Source organism: Suncus etruscus, chromosome 4 (assembly GCF_024139225.1).
Source record: "Suncus etruscus isolate mSunEtr1 chromosome 4, mSunEtr1.pri.cur, whole genome shotgun sequence".
Lineage (NCBI taxonomy): Eukaryota > Metazoa > Chordata > Mammalia > Eulipotyphla > Soricidae > Suncus > Suncus etruscus.
Genome location: NC_064851.1, coordinates 117,786,207 through 117,809,660, shown reverse-complemented (window position 1 = coordinate 117,809,660; position 23,454 = coordinate 117,786,207). Strand labels below are relative to the sequence as shown.

Here is a 23,454-nt window from a genome sequence, read left to right as displayed (position 1 = left end):
TTTCTTTAATTTATTTTTTTAAATGTCTGTCCTACATATACATTTGTGAGCACATACATTTTTATTCCCCCCCCCTTTTTTTTTATCGTTTTTGGGTATGTGACCTGTTTCTGTTATTCCCTCTGTCCACCCCCAAATACACTGACAATATAATGTAGCACCATTTCTCCCTGCAAAGGCACACTAAATAAAGGGGAAATCTTACATATAAAAAAAGAGCTCTTATCTACTAGAGATAGGAACTCATAGTTGTTTACAATACAGGGATATCTCCTACCTGGAAAATATGTCATGTGGAATCAACTTAGACCTCAGGTGATTAGATACCATTCATCCAGCCTTGAACCCTGGATCCCAGACATAGAAATGGCACAGTTCTTCACAACAGCTGCAGGAAACAAATCCCATCCAGGACAGCCTTAATACTGCCGGGTCAACAGCAAGGGCCAGCTCTAACATGATATCCTGACAACGAGGAAAATGTGAACAACTTGACCTTAGAGCAGATTAGCCTACCCTACCAGTTAACGACAAGATGAAACCAGAAGACTTGGCACCCTTTGGTAGTTCCAAAAGCTAAGATCGCGATTTACAGATGACTGGCTGATAGAACCACGACCAGACTATACATCTTGGGACCAATAAAAAAGCCCTAGTTTAGGGTTTGAACTATGACCTGCACAATAATCATGATCCCCAGTCCCAAAGGTCCTGCAGAGGCAATTGTAACGGAATGGGGCTTCTGGAAGCACAAAGAAAGACGCTATCCTAGGTGCCATCCTAGCTAGATTCAGTGCAAAGACCAAGATCACCAACCACAGAAGATGGAGTAAAATGACACTGAGGGAACAGAACCTCTAGAACCACAAAGACTGACTTCATCATAAATCCCATCTCAGGATCTGTGCAGATACTGAGACCTCTAAACACAGAGCTCTGATTGTATCACCCTGGACAGAGCAGAAGTCTTCTAAACACCACAAAAACACCACCGGGAGAATAAATGATCCTGAGCAAAGCCTAGAGTTGATCCCATGACAAGGGATCAACTCCAAGGACGGAGAAACCCCATATTTCTTAGGCCAAGTGAATTCCTTTTCGAATGACCCCAATTATTTACTGTGCCAGGGCAGGAGGGAAAAAACAAAAATACAAAAAGGACAAAACCTTGGTCATTTATATATATATATATATATATTTTTTTTTTTTACCTTCATTTATTATTATTATTATTTTTTTTTATTTACCTATCTATTTTGGTCGATTTCTCTGTCTGGGTGTGATTATTGAAATTGTTGTCCCCAGTTATACTTATTTTTTCTCTTCCTTTCTTTTCTTTCGTTATGTGCTATGCCATGTTTCTTATTTCAAGACCATGGCATGTTTTTTTTTGTTTGTTTGTTTTTTGTTTGTTTTGTTTTGTTTTTTGTTTGTTTTTTGTGGTGCTTATCGATATAGCTGGAGTCCTCACTGGATATTTGACACTTCTTTTGGTACTGGTGGAGTGTTTCACCTTCTCTTTCTCCTTCATCGCCCAAATCGATGATGAGAGCCTCTAGAAGGATTCCGCTCATTTTTAGGGTATAAGACTCTTACCCCAGTTTATTACTTTTCTCTTTTTCAGGCAAAACCACGCAACTTAAAATAGCTAGTCCTGCCTCCAGTTAGAGGGGGAAATAAGGGAGGCATCAAGACCAAACAGGTGCAAGACTACTAAGTAGTAGGTTAGATACAGAGGGGACCACATATTCTAGCCACCCTGGGGGTGAGGGAAGAAGAAATGGGAGGGAAAACAAAAACGGAGGTGTAGGGAGGACAATTTGGTGATGGGAATCCCCCCTGATTTTATGTAAATATGTACCTAAAATATTATTGTCAACAATATGTAAGCCACTATGATCAAAATAAAAATTATATTAAAAAAAAAAGCTACAGACTAATGTGTAAGTACAGTCATTCAGTGGTTGAAGATGGCAGTACTTCAAAATGCAAGAACAAAGGCCATGCATAAATTACCAACCAGGGTTTTGCAAAAGTTACAATGGGTATATTGTTAAATGGCAAGGATTTTTTCTTATGACTTTTGGGAAAACTTCCCTAAAATGTTTTATTTTCTATAAATAAAACTAAAGAGAAAATGTTTAGCCAATAGCGAATGTCCTCTCTTTGTCTCAATTCCCTTCCTGCCCTCCAACAATTGTATTTTATTTTCTTAAACCATATACTAAAATGCTTTTGGAGTCTAAATACTTTGCTCTTCCATCTTTAGCCAAATAGGAGTACTGACCATGAATTTCTAGAGTTGGAAGAAAAAAGCCCCTTGTTTCAGGGGGTCCTGAATGACATGAAGATATACTTTTCTTTCCCTTGGAAATATCTGCACTGGCATTTTCTGATCAACCATGATGGATAAATTGTATAGCTGCATGATTGAATTTTGTCAAAACATCTACTGAAAGTTATCATTATTTTCATTTGTGTATAAATCATGCCACATAGAGAAAGAGACATCCCTCACCTCCATTCTGCTCAGATGGAATGAACTCTAGGGTTCATACACACGAGGCAGGAATTCTCCCATTGAACCATCTGCCTGATCCTAAGACACATGCTTGAGGTTTCTCATGATGCAAAGTGGTTCAAATAAAAAAATACCAGACACTAAAACTTCCATGCCACTAATGCAATATTTCATAGCTGGTAATACCCGAGGTCATTATCATTAAGGCCATATATATATATATATATATATATATATATATATATATATATATATATATATATATATATATATTGTAGCTTCCATTCCCATACATTAATGAATGAAAAGTAGTCACAGTATTATTTTTCAGAATTTATAAAAGACTTATTTTGGGGGGCTGGTGGGGTAGTAGGGTATATGCCTTGCACATGGCTGACCTGAATTTGATCTGTGGCATATAGGAATAGATTTCCCTCAGCACCACCAGGAGTAATTCCTGAGTGCAGTGAGGAGTAATCAATCCCTGAGCATCACTAGGTGTGTCCCCTGAATCAAAAGACTTGCTTTTGTACTTCCCAACTCCCAATGTCAGGGCTCCAGAGACAGCCCCCATTCCTTTCTTTTGCCATTTGAAAGAAATATTTAAAAACAAAAAATGATCATTCTTTGTCCCTTAATATCTTTCAAGATCACCAACTACTGAGTTTGATATAACTTAGTCACATCTGAATAAGGACTCTGAGAATAAAAGCCAAGAGTTCAGAAATATATGTAGGAACATTCCTAATTCCCACAACAATGGCCATAGTTCAGAAAACAATAATTTCTACTAAATTCACTAAGTTTTATCTCAATGCCCAACACCATATTACAGAAAAAGATTCACACTGTATCCTTTTTCTTTCTTAGACATGCTCTAGCATAGATAATCCCAAACTTATTTCGCATACCTCCCCCTTGAAGAAAAACAAAAGAACTCAGGGCCTCCTGGGAAATCTATCCTATTTTCTGAAACACACAGAAAGTAGCTCCAGTTGTACCCAGATCTGTGACCCTGGTTTGTTCCAGTGTCGCCCATGAGTCAGAATTGTCCACTTTTGGAAAGATGGTATAAATACTTTTTGTGTATATATTTTGATTTTTTTAAGCACACAAATGTAATGTCTAACTTGAATGGAAAAGTGGTCATGACATGAAAATATGGAAGAACTGCATTGGGGGGGGCACTATTAGAAGCATCCAGACGAATAAAATTCAATGCAAATCAGTACAAACTGAGAAATGATCCTCTCCCTAAAACACTTCTAGTGGTAAGAAGAACATATTCCTCAGTCATCCAAAAATTCAATAGGGAAGAGAAAAAAATTAACCAACTGTGAGAAAATGTCAAGGATCCACTGGGGTAAAACAGGGGAGACCCAAATGATTTGAAAGGACCAGAAAAGCATTCTAGAAACAGCCATCCTAGATTTAGCTTTAAAGGAGTCCAAACAGTAGACCAGAGAGAAGACCACCTCCACCCCACCCACAAAAAGGAAAGGCAAAGCAAATGGTGATTATAATCCAACACAACCAGGAAAATGTGTGTAATTAGGCACTACCAGGTGAATGCAAAAATATATAACATAGGATGGAAGGAACAGGAACTAAATGAACCTAACAGAGGACTGGCATAGAGCACCAAGAATGGGGAGGCACCCACAGGATTTGAAAATGAGGGGTGGTATGGCCAGTGTTTGTGCTGAGTTAGATTTTGCTCACAAAGTGTCCCATGACAAGTGGCTAAAGTCACCCGAATCTCTGGGGAGCAAAGGAAGAGCAGGATCTGAGCTTCAGGTAGAGAGGGAGAGGACAGCAGTGACCCAAAGGCACCCCAGGACTAAATGATCAAATGCGACAGGCATTGCAGGTGAAAGTATCGCCAGGTCTGAGTGGCATCTTATTACATCATCAGCTCTGCATGTACCCCAAACACAGTGTCAAGAAGTACCCAGGGCTTGGCTCCTACAGTGGAAAAGGCATGAAGGCACGATTTAGGAATTTTAACGAGAGACTTCCTTGGGCATCTCAGCCCACTCACTGCTACACTTGGATGAAGGCCTGTGTGGGGCAGCGCTGACCCGAGTCTATGGTGGCGTGGGCTAGATATCCTCCTTTTGCCCTCTCCCCTCTCTCTTGGCCACTCATAAAAGATGTTGTGATGACAAGCAGCTGGTGTGTCACTTAGATAGGAACAGTCACCAACTGAGAGCGACAGGGCAGCCTATCTCAGAAATTTGGGCCTGTCTTCTGAAAGTGGCCTCCAGAGGGGAGTTGGAACAAGGGAAGGATTAATGGAACCATGTGGCACTCAAGGTAATTTCCAGTGACCTAATGGGGGAGTTAAACATGTGCCCTGTCTCGCTGGATTGTCTGTGAAGGACCACATGAGCTCTCTAAGATCACAGAACAATGTAGAAGGAGCTAGAACAGAAGGTCTCATTCCTCCTCTATCAACTACACAAAGGACAAGACCTACAGGATTTTGTACAGCTGTTTCTCTGATGCTTAAAAGACCGTACAAAGTTCTCCAAACCTGCTTTGTGTTAAAAATCACTATTTTTTAAACTTAAGAAATGAACTATGAGCCCGGAGATGCTGGGCTCATATTATTTTTGATATTCCATCACTTAAGGAAACCATTCTTGGATCTTTGTCACATTTTCCCCCCACATGGTATGTTAAGAATGACATAAAATGAAACTTTTAGAAATAAGAGTGTTCTCTGGCAAAGGCAACAAAATAAAAAATAAACAAATGGGCTACATCAAATTAAAAGTTTCTGCATGGCAGAACTACAACTAAAAGAATAAATGGGGGAAAATATTCACATTCAATACTTCAGATAAAGGCTTAATATTAAGGATATATAAATTACTAACAAACATCAACAAAAACAAATTAGAAAACTATCAAAAAATGGAAAGGGGCTGGAGTGATAGTATAGCAGGTGGGTGCCTGCTTTGCACACGGCTGACTCATATGGTCTCCCAAGCACTGCAAGACCCAAGAGTAATGCCTGAGTGCCACCAGTTGTGGCCCTACCCCCCTCACCCAAAAGAGAAATAGGGACAAGAAATGAATAGCCACTTCTGAGAGGAAGACAAGTGGATTTCCATTAGTGACGTGAAAAAGTGCTCAGCACTACTTATTATTTGGAAAATTCAGATCAAGACAATGAGATTTCATTTTATACAAGTCAGATGATATAAAAATATTTCAAAAAAAAGGGAACGATTTCTGCTGGCAAGGATGTGGTGAAAAAAGAACTCCCATCTTATTACATCATCTGCTCTGCATGTACCCCAGGCACAGTGTCTGGTGGGTATGCCTCTTGGTTCAACCCTTGTGGAAAATGGCATGGAATGTTCTCAGTAAACTTAGAATTGAGGTCTCTATGACCCAGCAGTTTAACTTTGAGGTATCTGCTCCCAAGATTTAAAAATATTTATTTGAAAAAATGTATGCACATCATTATTCATTGCTGCTCTTAGTAAAATAGCTAAGATATAGAATTATCCTAGATGTCCAATCAGTGGTAAATGGGTTATAAAGATGTGGTGTATTTATATAATAAAATACTATGCAGCTGCAAAAATGATGAAGTCATGAAATTTGCTGCAATCTGGTTGGAAATGAAAGGTATCATGTTGAATGAAGTAAGCCAGAAAGACCATCAAACACAGGGTGAGCTCACTTATCTATGGTATGGAGAATAACTGCATGAGGAAATGTAACATAAAAGGGGGGATGCCAAGATCACCTTGACTCCAGAGCTTAGGGAAGAGAAAAACAGAGAAGAAATGAAATCAAGGTGGAAAAAAGATGAAAAAGAGAAGGAACAGTGAACAGGGGTCAGGGCTTCAATTAATTTAATTAGTGATGTAGAGAGAGTAGTATATCTATACATCCAAAGAACAGACTTAACAATACTGAAAAAGTAAGATCTAAGCTGTAGCCACCAAACTCTGTAATGTGCCTGTCAAGGTGGCATTCAGGGTGTGGAGGGTATGAGGGAGTCTAGGAGCACTGATGATGGGAGTTGATACTGGTAGTAGAATTGATGTTGAAATATTATATGCCTAAAATTCAACTAACAACAACTCTGTAAACCATGATTCTTTAACTTAAAAAAACAGAGTATTTTTAACAGGGAACACAGAAAAAGATTATATTGAGCATGAATGAAAATAGAGCACAGGGCACTTGTCTTGCATGCAGCCTCCAAACGAAAAGTGACCGAAATATCAAGGCAAGATAAAAACAGAAACATCATCCTACGTTTACAGAACTAGAATATTAGATTTGGAAAAACTTACATGTCTTCTTATAAAGGTAGTTCTTATAAATACAATGAAAAAGGTAAGCCAAGGTTTTATACAACCAAGTGGCTTTGGCCAGGAAGAAAACAAAACTCATGCCCAGAGCACACTCAATAGACACTATATTAACATCCTGGGTCCCTTGTTTGTTTTGTTCTGTACAGAGTATCCCCCAGCAGTGCTTGGGGGACTGTGTGGTAAAGAAACCTGGATCTTCTTTGGTAAAACATTTGCTCCAGCCTGCTGAGTTATCTCCCAGGTCCTAAAGGCTGCATTTTAGGTTCTTTCAGCAGTTGAGACTTGCAGGCAGGTGTCTTATCACAGCTGTATTCACATAAGAGTCCACTGATGTTTTAACTTGTATTTAATGTCTCCAAAATTCTCACTCTCAAATGATTAGGCAAAAGTAATTTGGAAGTCCAATTAATGCAAATCCTTAAATGATCACAGAGATTTTTTTTCTTTTTTTTTTTTTGGTTTTTGGGCCACACCCGTTTGACGCTCAGGGGTTACTCCTGGCTATGTGCTCAGAAATCGCCCCTGGCTTGGGGGGACCATATGGGATGCCGGGGGATCGAACCGCGGTCCTTCCTTGGCTAGCGCTTGCAAGGCAGACACCTTACCTCCAGCGCCACCTACCCAGCCCCACAGAGATATTTTTCTCAGAAATATGTTGGTCCAGGGAATACAAAACCAGGAACTAAATACAAACAAGGGTGCTAAATGGATGGCACCTTTCAGTACTTTATCTTACTGAGAAGATCAAAGGTTTGAAATTAGTGGTGGGAATGTTGCACTGGTGAAGGGGATGCTCTTTATATGACTGAAATCATACAACTACAATCATATTTGAAATCATGGTGTTAAATAAAGATAATTATTAAAAAAAAGGCTTTGAAGGCTGTCTTGGTCATTTTCTTTATTGTATGACACCTTCATCGTCAGACTCACAATTCAATTCACTGCTGGTTCCAAAGCATTTTATTTTAATTGTATCATTTAAAAACATCCACCAGGAAGGAAGCAATAGTACAGTGGGTAGGGCACTTGGCCAATCTGGATTCGATCTCTGGCACCCCATATAGTCCCAGGAGTGATCCTTGGGGACACGGCCATGAATAAGTGCTAGCACTGCAGGGTAAGGCTATAAATAAAACAACACAAAACAAAATAAAATAAAATAAAATTCTCCCTACTCATTTGGAATGTGTATTTAGGAAGAATAAAATTTCTCTCCAGTTCAAGTAATATAGGTTATTGGATAATCATTTTTGTGCCTACTCTCCATTGTTCCTTGTTTTGGATTTAGTCTTGAGTCCACTTTCTGAATAGCTTTTGATGTATCTCATATAGAAGCTCCTAGTCTATAGTGGACTCAGGCCGAAGCTTATTGCTCTCCAGAAGCTTAGACCCATCCAGCACTCAGAACTATCTTCCTGTCCCACAAGAATGGCTCTGAGGATCCCATAAACTGGGGAAGTATCCTACTGAGCTGCTGCCCCCCACTCCCTGCCTATAAGTCCAGTCTGGACAGCTTGTATCCCTGGAGCGGGCAAGTCCATGCTCCCTGAGCAGTTGAAAAGGACGTTCTTTTATCTAGAAGTCAGGAAGGAGTCTGCTTTAGTTTTATAAAAAATTGTCTTCAATATTTTTAACTTAAAGAAATCATTGCAATAATTTAGGTGACACCATTAAAATACTGTTAGCATATGTGGTTTAGATGTAACTGTACATCACCAAGTGCCACCAAAATGCCCACGGCTCCAGTATTCCCAATCCTCGCCTCTCTTCTGCCTCTGCACTCACTCCCTGCACTGCTGGGGACTCTCTGTTCTGTGATCCAAGGCCAAGGGTTTGTCATCATTCAATGCTATCTATTCCTTTGTTTGGTGTCCCTGTATACCACAGATGAGTGAGCTCATCCCACAATATTCTCATTGTGCTTCCCTACATAGGACTCAAGGTCCGAAGCAAATTGCAAGTTTATATTTTCTTGTTAATTCTAGCATATTCTAGAAACTCTTAAAAGCCTTGGTAATCAGCAGACTTGTCTAAACTCCATGACCACTATGCTGGCTGGTCCAAACAGTAACTCCACTGCTATGTGACAATCTTCGGTGGCCAGAGAGATAATAAAGTTGGCACAGCTTCGTACATGTCAGTTCTGAGTTTGATCCCCATTACTTTCTATGCCCCCCCCCCCGAGCCTGCCAGGAGTAATCACTGAGTGCAGAGACAGAAGTAAGGCCTGAGCACTGTTGGGTGGGTCCCAGAAACAATTTTTTTCTAAATGTCAGTCTTATCTGAAACAAGGAGAGCAGTGTGTAGAGGAAAAAAAAAAAAACCTATTAAGGACAGCTGATTATTCTGGGACAAACTCTGATTGTCCCATTTATTTTCCTTATGAGTATAAAGGATTTTATCAACAGTATCCAGAAAAGGTACAAGAAAGGAGAAAAGTCAGAAATTACCCAGTTGCAAAAGAGAGCCAGGGTGAACAAGAAACATGCAGGAACCAGCAGATGGCAAAGGCACAGGATAAGAAACACGATGGGATGGAGCTGAAGTGACAGTATTAAGTAGGGCATTTGCCTTGCATAAAGCCCACCTGAATTCTATTCCTGGTAACCCATGTGGTTCCACAAGCACCACAAAAAAGTAATTCCTACATGCAGAACCAGGAGTTAACTCCTGAGCATCATTGGTGTGGCTCCAAAACAAAACAGGGCTGGAACTGCAGGTCTGGATGAAGTGTACGAAGGGGACAACACCAACCTATTACACCAAGACCTACAAAATTGGGGAATATATTTGTTAGCTCTTTTCCCCACTTTTGCTCTGAATCCTAGACAGGCATAGCTTCCTGACAGTGAAAGGACATAGAAGACCCGTACATGGTCCTGTGTCAAGGAATGGGGAAATCTGCTCAGGGGTCCAGTTGTACCGGAGATGAGTGAAATTATGGGAACTGTTCTCTAGGCCTAAACTGTCCTCTGCAGTTATTGTCACTTCAGCTGAAATAACAAGCTGAGTGTCTCAAAGCCATTCTTCACCCCTTAGTTCTCAGGTAGTACGACTGCAGCCATTCTGTTTCACAGGGGAGGAACCGGACCACTCTAACTTTTTTCTTTCAACACAATAAAATTTCATCTATTTGAAGAAAGAAGCTTGAGGGTTCCGTGTTCCTCTCTCATTTATGCGTGTTAGCGCATAAAGAAACAAAGATAGTACAGTGGGTAGGGCACGTGCCTTACACACAGCCAACCAGGATTCAATTCCCAACACCCCATATGGTACCCCAAGCCCCACTAGGAGTGATTCCAGAAGCCTGAACATAGCTAGGTGTGGCCCCAATCCCCCTCTTCAAAGCGCATGACTCAAAATATCGTCTCACCATTTTATATATAAAAGCAACAAACACCTTTCAGAGTTTGGTTGGATCCAACTAATCTGCCACAACTGATCAGTCTTGCCCTACATTTCCCCAACCCTAAAGTTAAGTGATTTTCCAAGAGCCATTCTAAAAGGGTATTTTGACCAAGCCAAAACACAAGAGATTGGAAATATAAATTCCAGGGTTTCTGCACAAAATTTCTGCGGGAAGTTTGCTTTGCACTCAGCTAGGATGAGAGAGGGCTGAGGCAGGCTTGTATACTTCTCATGTGAGCACGGTGATTTCTCAGCTGGGCAGTCAGATTCATCTAAGTGATAAAGGCAATTAGCAGCCAGTCATATCAATTAAATTGAAAGCAGAGTATTCATGAGGCCATTATTTGCAATTTAGTACAGACTGCTGTGGAGATTTAAAAAGAGTAAGATCAGGTTTTTACCTAAGAGGGCTCAGAATCCTGGCTTGACGATACCTGTGCACAAAGCGACATCTAATTAAGCAACGAAGTGGGAAAATACCACAAACTCAGAGGAAGTCAGTTGGAAAGGTCACAGAAGGCTCCTGGGGTTGGTCAAATTTAGAAGGACAAATAAAGGAGATAAGGACACCTTACCAGGACAATTTACCAGATTTTTTGCTCTGTAAGATGCACCTGACCATAAGACGCATATAATTTTTAGATGCTCTCCTCCCCTGCACTATGGTTTCAGCTCCAGGTGGCATTTGTTCCTTAAGATGCACTTGGAAGGGGGATGAAGAATACGCTATATAGTTTGGATATAAATAAATACATGAAGGGCCAGAGGGATAGTACAGAGGATACTTGCATGAAATCAACCTGGATTTGATCCTGGGCATTCTATATGCCCCCACCCCAAAGAAATGCCAGGAGTGATTCCTGAAGCACAAAGTCGAGTAACTTGAACACTGTCAGATGTGGTCTCCAAGAGAGAGAGAGAGAGAGAGAGAGAGAGAGAGAGAGAGAGAGAGAGAGTGTGTGTGTATGTGTGTGTGTGTGTGTGTGTGTGTGTGTGTGTGAGAGAGAGAGAGAGAGAGAGAGAGAGAGAGAGAGAGAGAGAGAGAGAGAGAGAGAGAGACAGATTGAGATTGCTGATCCATTTCCCATGACCTAGGGCAGTGATGGCTAACCTTTTTGAGCCCGAGTGCCCAAACTGCCGCACAAAACCAAAGAATTTCCTCAAAGTGCCAGCACGTCAATTAAATTTTAATAAGATTTTAGTATCTAAACATTCTTTATAAATTCTATAAATTTATTAATTGCAGACCTTCCCACATGCCAGCTGCAAGGCCTTCGTGTGCCACAGCTGGCACGTGTGCCATAGGTTCACCATCGCTGAAAACTCACTTTCTTGGGAAGGAAAGAGCAATGGCCACAACCTAGTGATAGGAATGAAATACCACAGCATGCAGGTAGGAATCAAGATACCCACCACAAGCTCAGACCCATTAGAGCTAACAGTTGATTATACTCACCTTTTTTCTAGGAAGGAATTTAAGGTTTCACAAGCATTTGTAAATAGAGAAAAAAAATATCAATTGGGGGAAATCTAATAAGATTAGACTTACTTGAGACCTAAGAGACAGAACAGCAGGTTGGGCACTCTTTGTGCAGTGCACACAGCCGACCCAGGTTTGATCCCTGGAACCACATAGAATCTCCCAAGCCCTACTAGGGCAGATCCCTAAGCACTACCAGGTAGTTGACTCCAAACAGAAACAAATTAAGTACACTTAGTAATCTGAAGTTATTCAAAGCACAGAGAATGTAAAAGAAAAGAAAGGAAAGCCTCTTTTACTTGGCACTATAGGGGAAAATAATGATATATTTTAAAAAAATGAGCTGGGGAAAAAGGCAGGGATAGTGCAGGGAAGTCAAGTTATAGGCAGGACTGAAGAGGGCAGAAGGCAACATTTGCAAGATAAAAGTGACAACAGCAGCTGAGAAGCAAGCAAGCTCCAAGGTTATAGGGTGTAAAGACCAGGAGGAGGTTCCTAGAAGCTTGACACTAATAGAGCTGTGGGATCCTTGGAGGAGCAGAGAAAGGGGGCTTTGCATTTTTAAGAGGACATGAATGCTGAGCATCTCCTACCTCTTGTTGGAGGAGCTTGGTCTCTGAGGAAGGAACTTAGCTGTTCGACTTGGCTTTCCACTACCACTAACTAGTTCAAGAGGCCCAGCCTGAGCACAAGCAGTGGCTCCTCTTATCCAGGAGAGGTGCCGCTCCAACGAGCTGCAGGCTTTGAACCTGCACCCTCGAGCCCTTCCTGAAGAGGCCCAGCCTGCTGAAGGGTCACCCTGGAGCACTTGCTTCCAAGCCATTGATTTCCTAAGGAACAAAGCCTTCCCTTACACTCTAGCTGGCACCACCAGCCCACTCACATCCCCAATGGAAGAAAAGACCAGGAATTTTATTTAAGTATCTGCTCTTTCCCAATGACTACAAAGAGCAAAGTTCAGCCAAGCCCCTAAAGACTCACCTTCCATTTTCTTTCAGTTATATTCACTAAATGTTCAGCACCCTAAGAACACTGGGGGTGGGAATGTATGAATTCCTTCCATCTTGATGCCTTAGTTAAGGGGCTGCTTACAAACACACACACACACACACACACACACACACACACACACACACACACACACACACGCTGTTTGTGCTCCTGGTTCAGCCCAAGTGGGCTGAAAGTCGATCTCTGCTGGGGCCAAAGCCCGAGCACTGGAAGAAGAGTCTTGGTGTACAAAGATGCAACTCTCAGAGGGGTGCAATTCTTGGGGAGTTAGTAAAAAAAAAAGCCTCTTTCCTTCCCTGCCCATGAGGCTACCACATCCTAGCTCTGTGCCCCCACCCCCCACCCCATAGACTCACTCTGACCAACCTCTAGTTTTACCTGCCTTCAAGTCACATACTATGTCCTTGATAAAGTCAGCAGATCCAGGTCTGATTTAACACATTGCAAGGCCAGGGAAAGAGCTCAAAGGGCTAGAATGGGAGCCTGGCATACAAAGCTGCAAGTTCGATCCCCAGTATCCACCACATGAGCTCTAAAGCACTGGGGGTTCCTAGCAGTGCCGCATTTTCATTCAGTTCCTAGTGTAAAGCACACAATCACTTCTGGTCTGACTCGCACCTACCTCTTAAAACTCATCTCAACAAAGATCCTCTTTCCCTTGTCCCCTTTTTCCTGTGAACCCCCCACACCTCTGTGCATTCAGCTCTAACATTGATTATCTGGAAACCACTTCCTTGGCCTTCAAGTCTTGGCCCCAAAGTCCTACTTCGAGACCCCATTTCTCACATTCCTTTACCTGAAATCTCACCTTTTCACTCTAAGTGTCTTTCTGTACCTTTATCCCTCTCTTTATAGCACAGAAGCTCACAGGTTAATAATGTTTGCAAAATGAATCAGAAAGTTAGTGACTAGATGGAGGAGGGTTTATCCGAAGATACAGAATTGGAGACACTGGTGTCTGGGTGAATGATGTCTATAAGAAAGAATATGTCACCCAGAAAGAACATGGCAAGATGAGGGAACAAAACCAGGAACCCAGAAAAAGGAAGACAAGCCTTTGGAGACATAACAATACTAATAATGTTATTAATAATTATTATTATTATTATAATTATATGGGGCAAAGTGAGGGCACACATCTCTGAGGTCAAGGCACAGGAGACTGGAGGGAGAGGGAATGGTGTCATGAACTCATCCTTTGTAGCAGGAATCAACATCATTATACAAGGAAGTCTGGGTAAAATATCATAAAATTATGCAATATAAACTATAAAATGTGGATATAAAAATTTTTTCTTTTTATTTGGGGGCACCTGGTGATGCTTTGAAGTTACTTCTGAACTAAAGAATTACTCCTGAAGGTGTTTGGGGGACCATATGGAATGCTGGGGATCAAACCCAGGGTCTGCTGCATGCAAGGCAAGTGTCCTACCTACTGTACCATCACTCCAGCCCCTGGTTTGTTTTGATTAGGATAAATCTTTTTTTTTGTGGTTTTTTTTTTGGCCACACCCATTTGATGTTCAGGGGTCACTCCTGGCTAAGCGCTCAGAAATTGCCCCTGGTTCGGGGGAACCATATGGGATGCCGGGGGATCGAACCATGGTCCTTCCTTGGCTAGCGCCACCTCGCCGGCCCCGATTAAGATAACTCTTAATCAGTTTTATTGTTGTTACCATGCTTCCTTTATTGTTTTTAAACAAAACATTTTCCCTCCAACATATATTTCCACCATTTCAAGTCAGAGCCATTGGTAAGCAGCTTTCTTCTTGAGGTTGAGGTTGTAAAAGGCACATAGAGATGATCAAAAAAAAAAAAAAAAAAAAAAAAAGCTAGGGGCCGGAGAGATAGCATGAAGGTAAGGCATTTGCCTTTCATGCAGAAGGTCGGTGGTTCGAATTCCCACATCCCATATGGTCCCCCCAGTCTGCCAGGAGTGATTTCTGAGCATAGAGCCAGGAGTAATCCATGAGCGCTGCTGGATGTGACCCAAAAACCAAAACCAAAACCAAAAATATAATAAATAAATAAATAAATAAATAATAAAGATGACAGGATAGAAACAGTTCTTGGGTATAAAAAGAAATGGAATAGATAGAACTAGAAAGAGTGAACTTTCTTCTAATTCCAGGGAGGAAGTGAGGTGGTTCCTGTTGTAGCCATCAGAACTCCAACTTGCCAAATATGGAGTCTGAAGCCATCCCTGCTGTGTCAACTTCCAGCTGAGCCTGCCAGGCCTGATGAACACTATGGCAGCTCTGGCCAACTGGTCAATCAGGCCCAGAGGACATCACACCTCCTCAGGGCAACAGTTCAACCTGAGCTAGTACAGCGGGTAGGGTGTTTGCTTGCATGTGGTCAACCCAGGTTGAATCCCATTTGGTTGCCTGAAGACCACCAGAAGTGATTCCTTAGTGCAATGTCAGTCTCTGAGAACTTCCAGGTATGGCCTCAAAACCAAACCAAACCAAACTGATTTTCCATCGCTCATGTCTGCAGAGTATGCAGTCAACAGAAACACTATTAAGAGGACACAGCAGAGAGAATGAACTAAAAAATATGACTTATTTTACTTTCTATGTCCTTTTATACATTGTAAATAAGTTTCCTTAAGCTATTCATTTCACACATGGAAACAGGCATCCTTTCAGGTCAATTCAGTACTGAATTTTTCTTTCTGTTTCTGGATCACACCTGGTTGTGCTCAGGGCTTATTCCTGGTTCTGTTCTCAAGGACCACTCTTGGTAGAGCTCAGAGGAGATGATATGGGGTGCAAGTATTGAACCCAGGTCAGCTGAAATGCAACGCAAGTGCCCACTGTACCATGGCTTCGAAAGCTCAGTTCTTCATAACATGCTCACATGGTACTGTAAAGAACCATCCCTGGTTAGTATATGGTTAAATTGCATTGGTCCAGCTGCCCTGCAAAACCTGGGTTTGGTTATATGATGCCTTTTCAGGGAAATAAATGTGGTACACTCTACCCATGGCAGTATCTGTTTTAAAATGCCTTAGCCTCTCATTGCTTATTTACAATACAATACAATATTTACAATATTACAATAAAATAAAAATCAAATTCCTTTGTATCCCAGGGAGCTCATCATAATGCAAAGAACATTCTCTTCTTCTGCCCTTGCCGCTGCCCCCTCGTTTCCAATCTTTCTTAAAATATGGTTTTATCACTTTCTGCAGCACTGGGTCATAGGCCAAGCACACCATAAAAACTTATTGCCTTCCACTTCTATGGCTTGGAAGCAGTCACAAAAGGCAGATCCCAGAGCTGGCAGTGCTGCACTGCTTGGGAACAATGTAAAGGCTTCTTTGCCTTCTCTCCTTAGGAGTCAATGGCATTCCTTGCTTCAGGGGCCTTTTCATCTTCAAAGGCACCAGGACCAGTTAAGCCTTCTCTAAAGCACTTGGATGCTAACTCCTGTCCCTGTTGTCATTTCTATGGACAGTGGCCCCCCATAGATAATATTTTGGCATCTCCCCATCCCAACATAATCCAATCACATCTGTCGTAACCTCAGGTAGACATCTTTGGTAGGGGTACTGTTCTAACAAGCATGATATGCTCTTTCTACCAGGAGAGTCCACTATCTGCTCCCCAATTCCATAGGCCTATGAAGAAGCTACTATTCTCATGTCATCCTCTTCATCCCTGCTCTCTCTCCTCTCTCTCTTTCTCTCTTCCCTCTCTCTTTCTCTCTCACACACACACTTTCCATCTTTTCCTCTCTCTTCTAGGCCCCATTATTTTGTTTTTGAGTTTATCTTTCTGATCACATTGTGTCTTACTTGTTTGGGGGAACCTCCAGGGCCAAACTAGATTAAGAAAAGATAAGAAAGATAGGGTAGGAAAGAATAAGTAGCATTAACTAGACCTAGGAGTGGTGGTAGAGGTCAATCTGATACAACCACAGGACTTCTGTTTGAGTTACAAACTTCAGAAACTTACTACTGGGAGCTTTAACTTTTTAAAAATCAGTTAATCAACCCAATCTTTAAACATTCTTTAGACACAGAAGTATTGAGGCAATTTTTTTTATTGAGGCAAATTTTAAAAACCATTTGCTATTAAAGCTCTTTCCAACAATATTAAGATGTACATGGATCACAAAATGCTGTCCAGCTTTTTTTTTGGCAGTGCTCAGGGGGACTTTATACTTAGAAATCACTCCTGGCAGGCTCAGGGGACCACATGGGATGCTGCGGATCAAATCCAGACCTGTCTTGAGTCCACAGTGTACAAGACAAACACCCTATAGCTGTGCTATTGCTCTGACCCCAGCTTTTAAGTGTCCTTAAAGAAATAAACTACCTAAGTACATGGTTAGCATTACTATTTCTGAATCTCTCCCTCCAAAATGAAACTAAAAAATTCAGCATCTAATAAACTTCACATTCTTTCATGGCAGTTAAAAGCAACTAACTCTACTACAGTATTTGGTTTTGGTTTTTGGGTCACACCTGGCAATGCTCAGGGGTAACTCTTCGTTCTGTACTCAGAATTAATTACTCCTGGCAGTATTCAGAAGTCCATATGGAATATAAGGGAACAAACCCAGCACAGACCAAGTATTTGGTATTTTAGTATCTGGAAGTTCTAGTACATAAAACACAGAGAATAAAAAGTTTAAATTAAGCAAAGTTTAGAGAGCCTAAGTATTTACATTACAAACCAAACAAGGAGCTGAATAAATTATGTCTCAAATGGTGGAAAGATCTATTTTTAAAGACCATCCTTTGCCAGGAATATCTAATGTCACTACCACCCATACAGTACAGAAATTTAAAGACATGGAAATAAACCCAATAATCACATTCCCAGCAATTGAGCTTGGGGAACCCAATAGTTAAGTAAAAAGAGAAGAAATGATCACATTTCCTAATTGGAAAAAGTCTATTTTTTCTATTTGCTTCTCATTAGCCATAAGAATGAACCTAAATCTTGTTGGGTTTGTTTTAAGTTGGAAGAAAGTGGAACTTCTGAAGTCAAAAGCAGTGTTTGTTTAAATGTGCAGGAAGCTGGAAGTTTGGGAGCCAGAACAGTAGAAGAGAGGATAGGGCACTTGCCTTGCACATAGTTGGCCCAGGTTCAATACCTGACATCTACATGTGGTCTTCCGGAGCACAGCGGGAAGTGATCCTTGAGCACAGAACCAGGACTCAGCCCTGAGTGCCATGAGATGTGGTGATCCCGAAATAAAACAAAAGACTAGATCCCAAAGGGAGTCTACCGATGTGTATTTATTCACAAAGGGGAGACTGAGGCCTAGCTACTAGGTCAGAATAACCTAAGTTTGAGTGGGAGCGGGGAATCAGCCTAAAGACAACTTCTTATTACACATTTGTAATGTTGTGCACATGTGTATCTACACATATGAACACACACACCTCACACCAGGTCTGATGCATTTAGACACAGACAGTTTCTTAGTATTTGTGCCGGTTTCCTCAAACCCCAATTTTTTTCCTGTGATACATTTAGGCTTTATGAGCACCATCAAATAACTTGGGGCCCATAGGACCAAGTCATGCCAAAGGATGTTTCTGCTGCTACTGTGTTGACAATACAAGCCTTTCCTTTTTTTTTTTCTTTGATTTTTGGGCCACACCTGGTGATTTTCAGGGGTTACTCCTGGCTCTGTGCTCAGAAATTGCTCTTGGCTTGGGGGACCATATGGGATGCCAGGGATCTAACCCTATCACTGTGCTATTGCCCCAGCCTTTCCTATTTTTAAGTAATCATCACATACAGACATCAGGCTCCTTGGGAAAATCATCCCAAATATTTGGAATCGGAGTCATAGCCATCTGAGTTGAGAACAAACATAAAAAAAAATATTCACGACCCAATATAAAGTCACTGCACCTTAAAAGTCTATTACTATCTAGCAAGAATGTAAACAGTAAGTTTGGTAATAGTGTAATGAAAGGTTTACTAAGAGGTAGAACTAGTTCCCACTAGAACAATACGTATGTTATTCTATGTATGTATAATGGGGACAGTATGTATGCCGGGTCCCCATTAGACCCAATAATTCTCAAAGTGCTTGTGGTCTTTAATGCTTTCAGAAGCTACAATAAGATCTAAAATTGCATTTCCCATACATATAAAATGCCGATGGAATTGCATTGTTCTAACTTACTCTATTCTAAAAATACATCTTCTACCATCTTGCATCTCATCCAAGGAACATTTCAGTGTGTTCAGCATAGTAGCAACTGGGAGAAGGGGGGAAGTGCTTCATCTAGCAGCAAGAGTGAGAAAACTTGTCGAAAAACATTGCGCAAGGTTTCCAAGATCTGAGTATAAAGCGAAGAGCATGCAAAATACAGACTGCTACATTAACCAAACTTTTCAATTAGCAGTATCCTTAAAAGTGAACCTGCAAACCTATTTTTCCTCCATTCCCCCCTTTGCCTGCTTTACAAATCTTACAATTAGCAGGCTTTAAGTTTTCTGGAGAGGAAGCCTAGTTCCATGGTTGAACTTAAACTAAATCCTTCCTTCCTTCCTTCCTTCCTTCCTTCCTTCCTTCCTTCCTTCCTTCCTTCCTTCCTTCCTTCTTTCTTTTCTTTCTTCTTCTTCTTTTTTTTTTTTTTGCAAACCCATGCAGCACATTTCCCCATGTCACACTGTTGAAGCCATTCGATGTCAACTTGCTAGGAAGTCAAATGCGACAAACTACAAGTCGCGAGGCGGCGGCGTCGGCGTCTGGAAGTGCCTCCCTCCAGGCGCCCGCAACTCGGGCAGCACCCGGCGAAGGCACCCCGTGCTTTGGGGGGAGATCGGAGCAAGCAGGACACCCTCCCTCCTTCCGGGGGAAATTGAGGCAAGCTGCCTCCAAACGATCTAGAGTCTCGCAAAGGCCACCTCCACTGCCAGGGGTTCCTCCTTTTCCTTTCCCCCCGGAATTCCAAGACGTGGCTGTCTCCAACCCCAACCGGACGAGTCTCTCAGGTCGAGGACCCGCAAGGATCTCCAAGCATCATGAGACACCCCCCCCCCGGGAAGCCCGCTGCGGAGGGGATCCCGCGACGCACCCCGACCCCAAAGTTCCCCACCGCTCCCCGGCAGCGGCCTCAGCCTCAGCGTTCCGTCTCAACCGCCCAGCCCCGTGCGGGTCTCCCCGTGCCCCGCACCCCGGCGCCCCGACTAACCTGACGCCGCCTCGCCGCCACTCGGGTGGCCGCCGTGCACCCCTCGCCATGACCCGGCTGCCTGGAGCCGCCCCGCAGCAACTACTGTGGGGCCGAGCCCGGAGCCCAGGCTCCCCGATTGCGGGCGCCGGTTGTGCGGAGCTGCCCACCCACCTAGCCGAGCCCGGGCCGGCGGGCGCCGAGCATGCCCAGTGCCACTGGCTGGCCGTGCGGGGTGTCGTCGCCGGGTTTTCGCGGCAGCAAAGCTCGGGAGGCGGAGCGGGAGGAGCGGGGTCCGCCCCCCGGAGGTGCGGGGCGGGCTGTGCTTGCGGGTGCGCACCCCAAAGCCCGACGCACACCCCACTGTCAGTTTTCTGCACACCCCCCTTGAAGCGCGCGCGCGCGCACGCACGCACACACCGCACACGCACACACACATCACGCACACACACACACCGCACACGCACACACCCCGACTCCGGCTCCCGGAGTCGTCACCGCCCCCACGCCGGGCTTGGTGCGCTCATCGTGATCGCTAATTGTCGGGGGTCAGGGCGCGCCCAGCTGCCACCGCAACTTGGCTGAGCGTCGCGTCGCTCTGTTGTTTTTTAGGAGCACCCACAAACAGGCTTCAAGCGCCCATCCCGGGACGCAAGCACACCCGCACATGCAAGTACACACATACGCACATCCCTCCTGGACACGCGTCCTTCCACGCGCGCACGCACGTACGCACCTACCCCGTTTCCGACGCGACTACCGAGCCTCCTGCGAGCAATCGAAGCTTCTCGGGTGTCCCGTGCTAAAGCGTGCAAAAGCTGGAAGCCACCCTAGGACGACTTAAAACGCTGTTGCTTTCCGAGTGGCAGCGGCAGGGAAGGGAGGAGATTCCAGCAAGTTATTTTTATTTGCTGCATTTGCGTGTGCGGTTTCTAAGTTCTTTTTATTTTTTCCCCTCATGCACGCTATGGTGCTCTTTTTTTAATAGCTAAAAAAGGGAAGCTAGTTTAGAGACAGTTTGAAAATACTCTTGGAGAAGTTTGGCACTACAATCCAGCAATGTAAGCCGCTTTTATTTATTTTTTCTTTCTTTTTTTGGTTTGTGGGCCACACCCGGTGACGCTCAGGGGTTATTCCTGGCTATGCGCTCAGAAATCGCTCCTGGCTTGGAGGGCCATATGGGACGTCGAGGGATCGAACCGCGGTCCGTCTTAGGTTAGCGCGTGCAAGGCAAACACCTTACCGCTTGCCCCTTCTTTCTTTTTTCTTTCCTTTTTTTTTTTTTTTTCATTAAGGTCTTGGCAAAAGACCTTCAATTTCTGGGGCCGACCCAGGCTCCGCCCACTGGGCCAGCGCGCCCGCCCTGGTCCCCGCCCCACGCCGGCCTTCTCTCCCCGCCTTCCCCCTGCCCCCGGTTGTGCGGGAAACGCGGAGAGGTGGATTGCACGCAGCAGCGGCGTTCCCGGGGATTCCTGCAGCCAGACTGGGCATGTGCCGCCGCCTCGGGCTCAGGGTCTGCGGTCAAGGAGAGAGAGAGAGAGGCTTTCAACAGCGCCCCGTTTCTCTCCTCCTTTTGCTGGTTCTCAGCAAGTGGCACGCAGAGTATGCACCTCCGGACCCCCCAGCTCAGACCCGCAGAAATGGGTCAGGACCCGACTGAGCATGCTCTGGGCAGTGCCAGGCTGCCGCACGCGGCTGCTTCTGCTTGCCCAAGACTGATGTAGCCCTTGCTGGTTGATCACGACCTCGAAGGTCAGGAGAGGCGTCCTGGACACGTGGGCTGGTGGGCCCTGCCGAGGTGGGGCCTAGTACAGGAGAATGACTTAAGTAAAGACTCAAACCCGAGTCTCCTCTTATTAAAAAAAAAATTCAAATATGAGAATCATTTAACGTTACTTTTATGGTATTCCAAATAACAACACATTTTAAGCCCTTATGAACTTTTTTGGATGATGCCGGAAAGCATAGTGGGTAGGACACTTGTCTTGCACAAGGCAACCTGGGTTGGAGTCTCACTATCCCATGTGGTTTCCTGAGCACAGCCAGCAGTGATCCCTAAGCACAGAGTGGGGAGTAACCCCTGAGCATCACCGGGTGTGGGCTTCCTCGTTTCCCCAAAAATAAAATAAAAAGAAGAGCTTTTCTCCAGGTCTTTTCCATAAACCTGTCTTTTGGCTTTCTTTCCGAGTGTTTAATAAACATGTTTCTATCATTTCTTAGACTTACATACTTATATTTTTTATTTCCTTTACACAATTCTGCATTCACTCACCGAATCTTTCCCTTTCCCTTCCTTTGAAATGTCCAATGCTCCTTTATTATAAATGTTCTCCTGCTGTGTTAAGATACAGTTGAGGCAAGTGCGGGGTTTGACTTTTAATCCCCTGACATAGAAGGTTGAAATAGAGATTTTAGAGGCTTGAGATGAATGAACTTGAGAACTCAGAGAGTGCCTTGGACAGTTGATTGGATAGTTGTATGTTCCAAGAAGGAGGAGGGCCAATCACCCCTTGAGATTTGGTGCCCAAGTGGGGAAATCCTGAGTGGAAGTTGGCTTCACTTCAACCTCTCCTGCCTACACTTGACCGAGTTCTACTTCTGGTGATTAGAAACATCATCTTTAGGGGACAGGTCAGGTCAGGTGCTTGCCTTCCTTGCACACAGCAGAAACAGATTATCATTCTCCTACACTGCCAGAAGCCTGACAAGAGCCAGAGCCAGGAGTAGCCCCTGAGCATCGCTGGGGGTGCCCACAAACACAAAAATAACAACGAACCCGCACTATCTTTAGGGGAAGTTATCTGCTGGGAAGAGTAAATTTACCTAATTACTTCCTCCTACAAGCACAACTTCTGCTGAGGTCATTCCCACCCCCGAACTTTGAAATTCCTTTCTTGCTGGTCCTTTCTGGCCACTGCTCCCCAGCTGACCCCTGTTCTGCACCCTCACCACTTCTAAAGATCTGGAGCTTTCTGCTCTTTCAACTTTCAAACAGCTCCAGACAGGAACTCTTTGAGTTTTTCCTGTTTGTTGCTTCCGTTCTTCTCTCTCATGTTCTTTGCCTTCGTACTGTGTAAGTCTATATATCCTGTCCCCTGGCCTTTTCCAAGAGCCCTCCAAGACCTCTCATCCGAGGGGTAGTCACCAGCAGTTCAGCTGGGATATAGTATAGCCATGTGAGTATTGCTGCATTTTTTTCAGTTCTAGTTGACCAGCTCTGTGTCTGTGTGTCTTGCATTGCTAATATTTAGAGGTGTTTTTTTTTGTTTGTTTGTTTTGTTTTTTTTTTAACACTGCAAACCAAATCTTCCTCTTCCACTTCTACTAGAGTTCCTTGTGTGTAGAACTGGAACAATAGTAGAATAGGTGGAATGCTTGCCTTGTATATGGCCTACCCAGGTTCTATCCCTGGCACTTCTTAAGACCATCTGGAGTGATCAGTGAGTGCAGAGCCAGGAGCAAGCCCTGAGCCCAGCCAGCTGTGGCCAAGAAATTGAAAAAAAACTAAAACCAGACCCTGTGTGTAAAAACAAACAAAAAA

At 43.5% G+C, this 23,454-nt stretch overlaps 1 protein-coding gene across 1 annotated transcript in view; it reads right to left on the bottom strand.

Moving 5' to 3' along the window:
• MFAP3L (microfibril associated protein 3 like) overlaps nucleotides 1-20,118 on the bottom strand; it is a 44,070-nt gene extending 23,952 nt beyond the window's left edge. Inside the window, exon 1 of the mRNA XM_049771317.1 lies at nucleotides 19,935-20,118. The gene's annotated coding sequence lies outside the window, so the exon portion shown is untranslated. The remainder of the gene's footprint in view (nucleotides 1-19,934) is intronic.
• Between the last annotated feature and the right edge of the window lie 3,336 nt (nucleotides 20,119-23,454).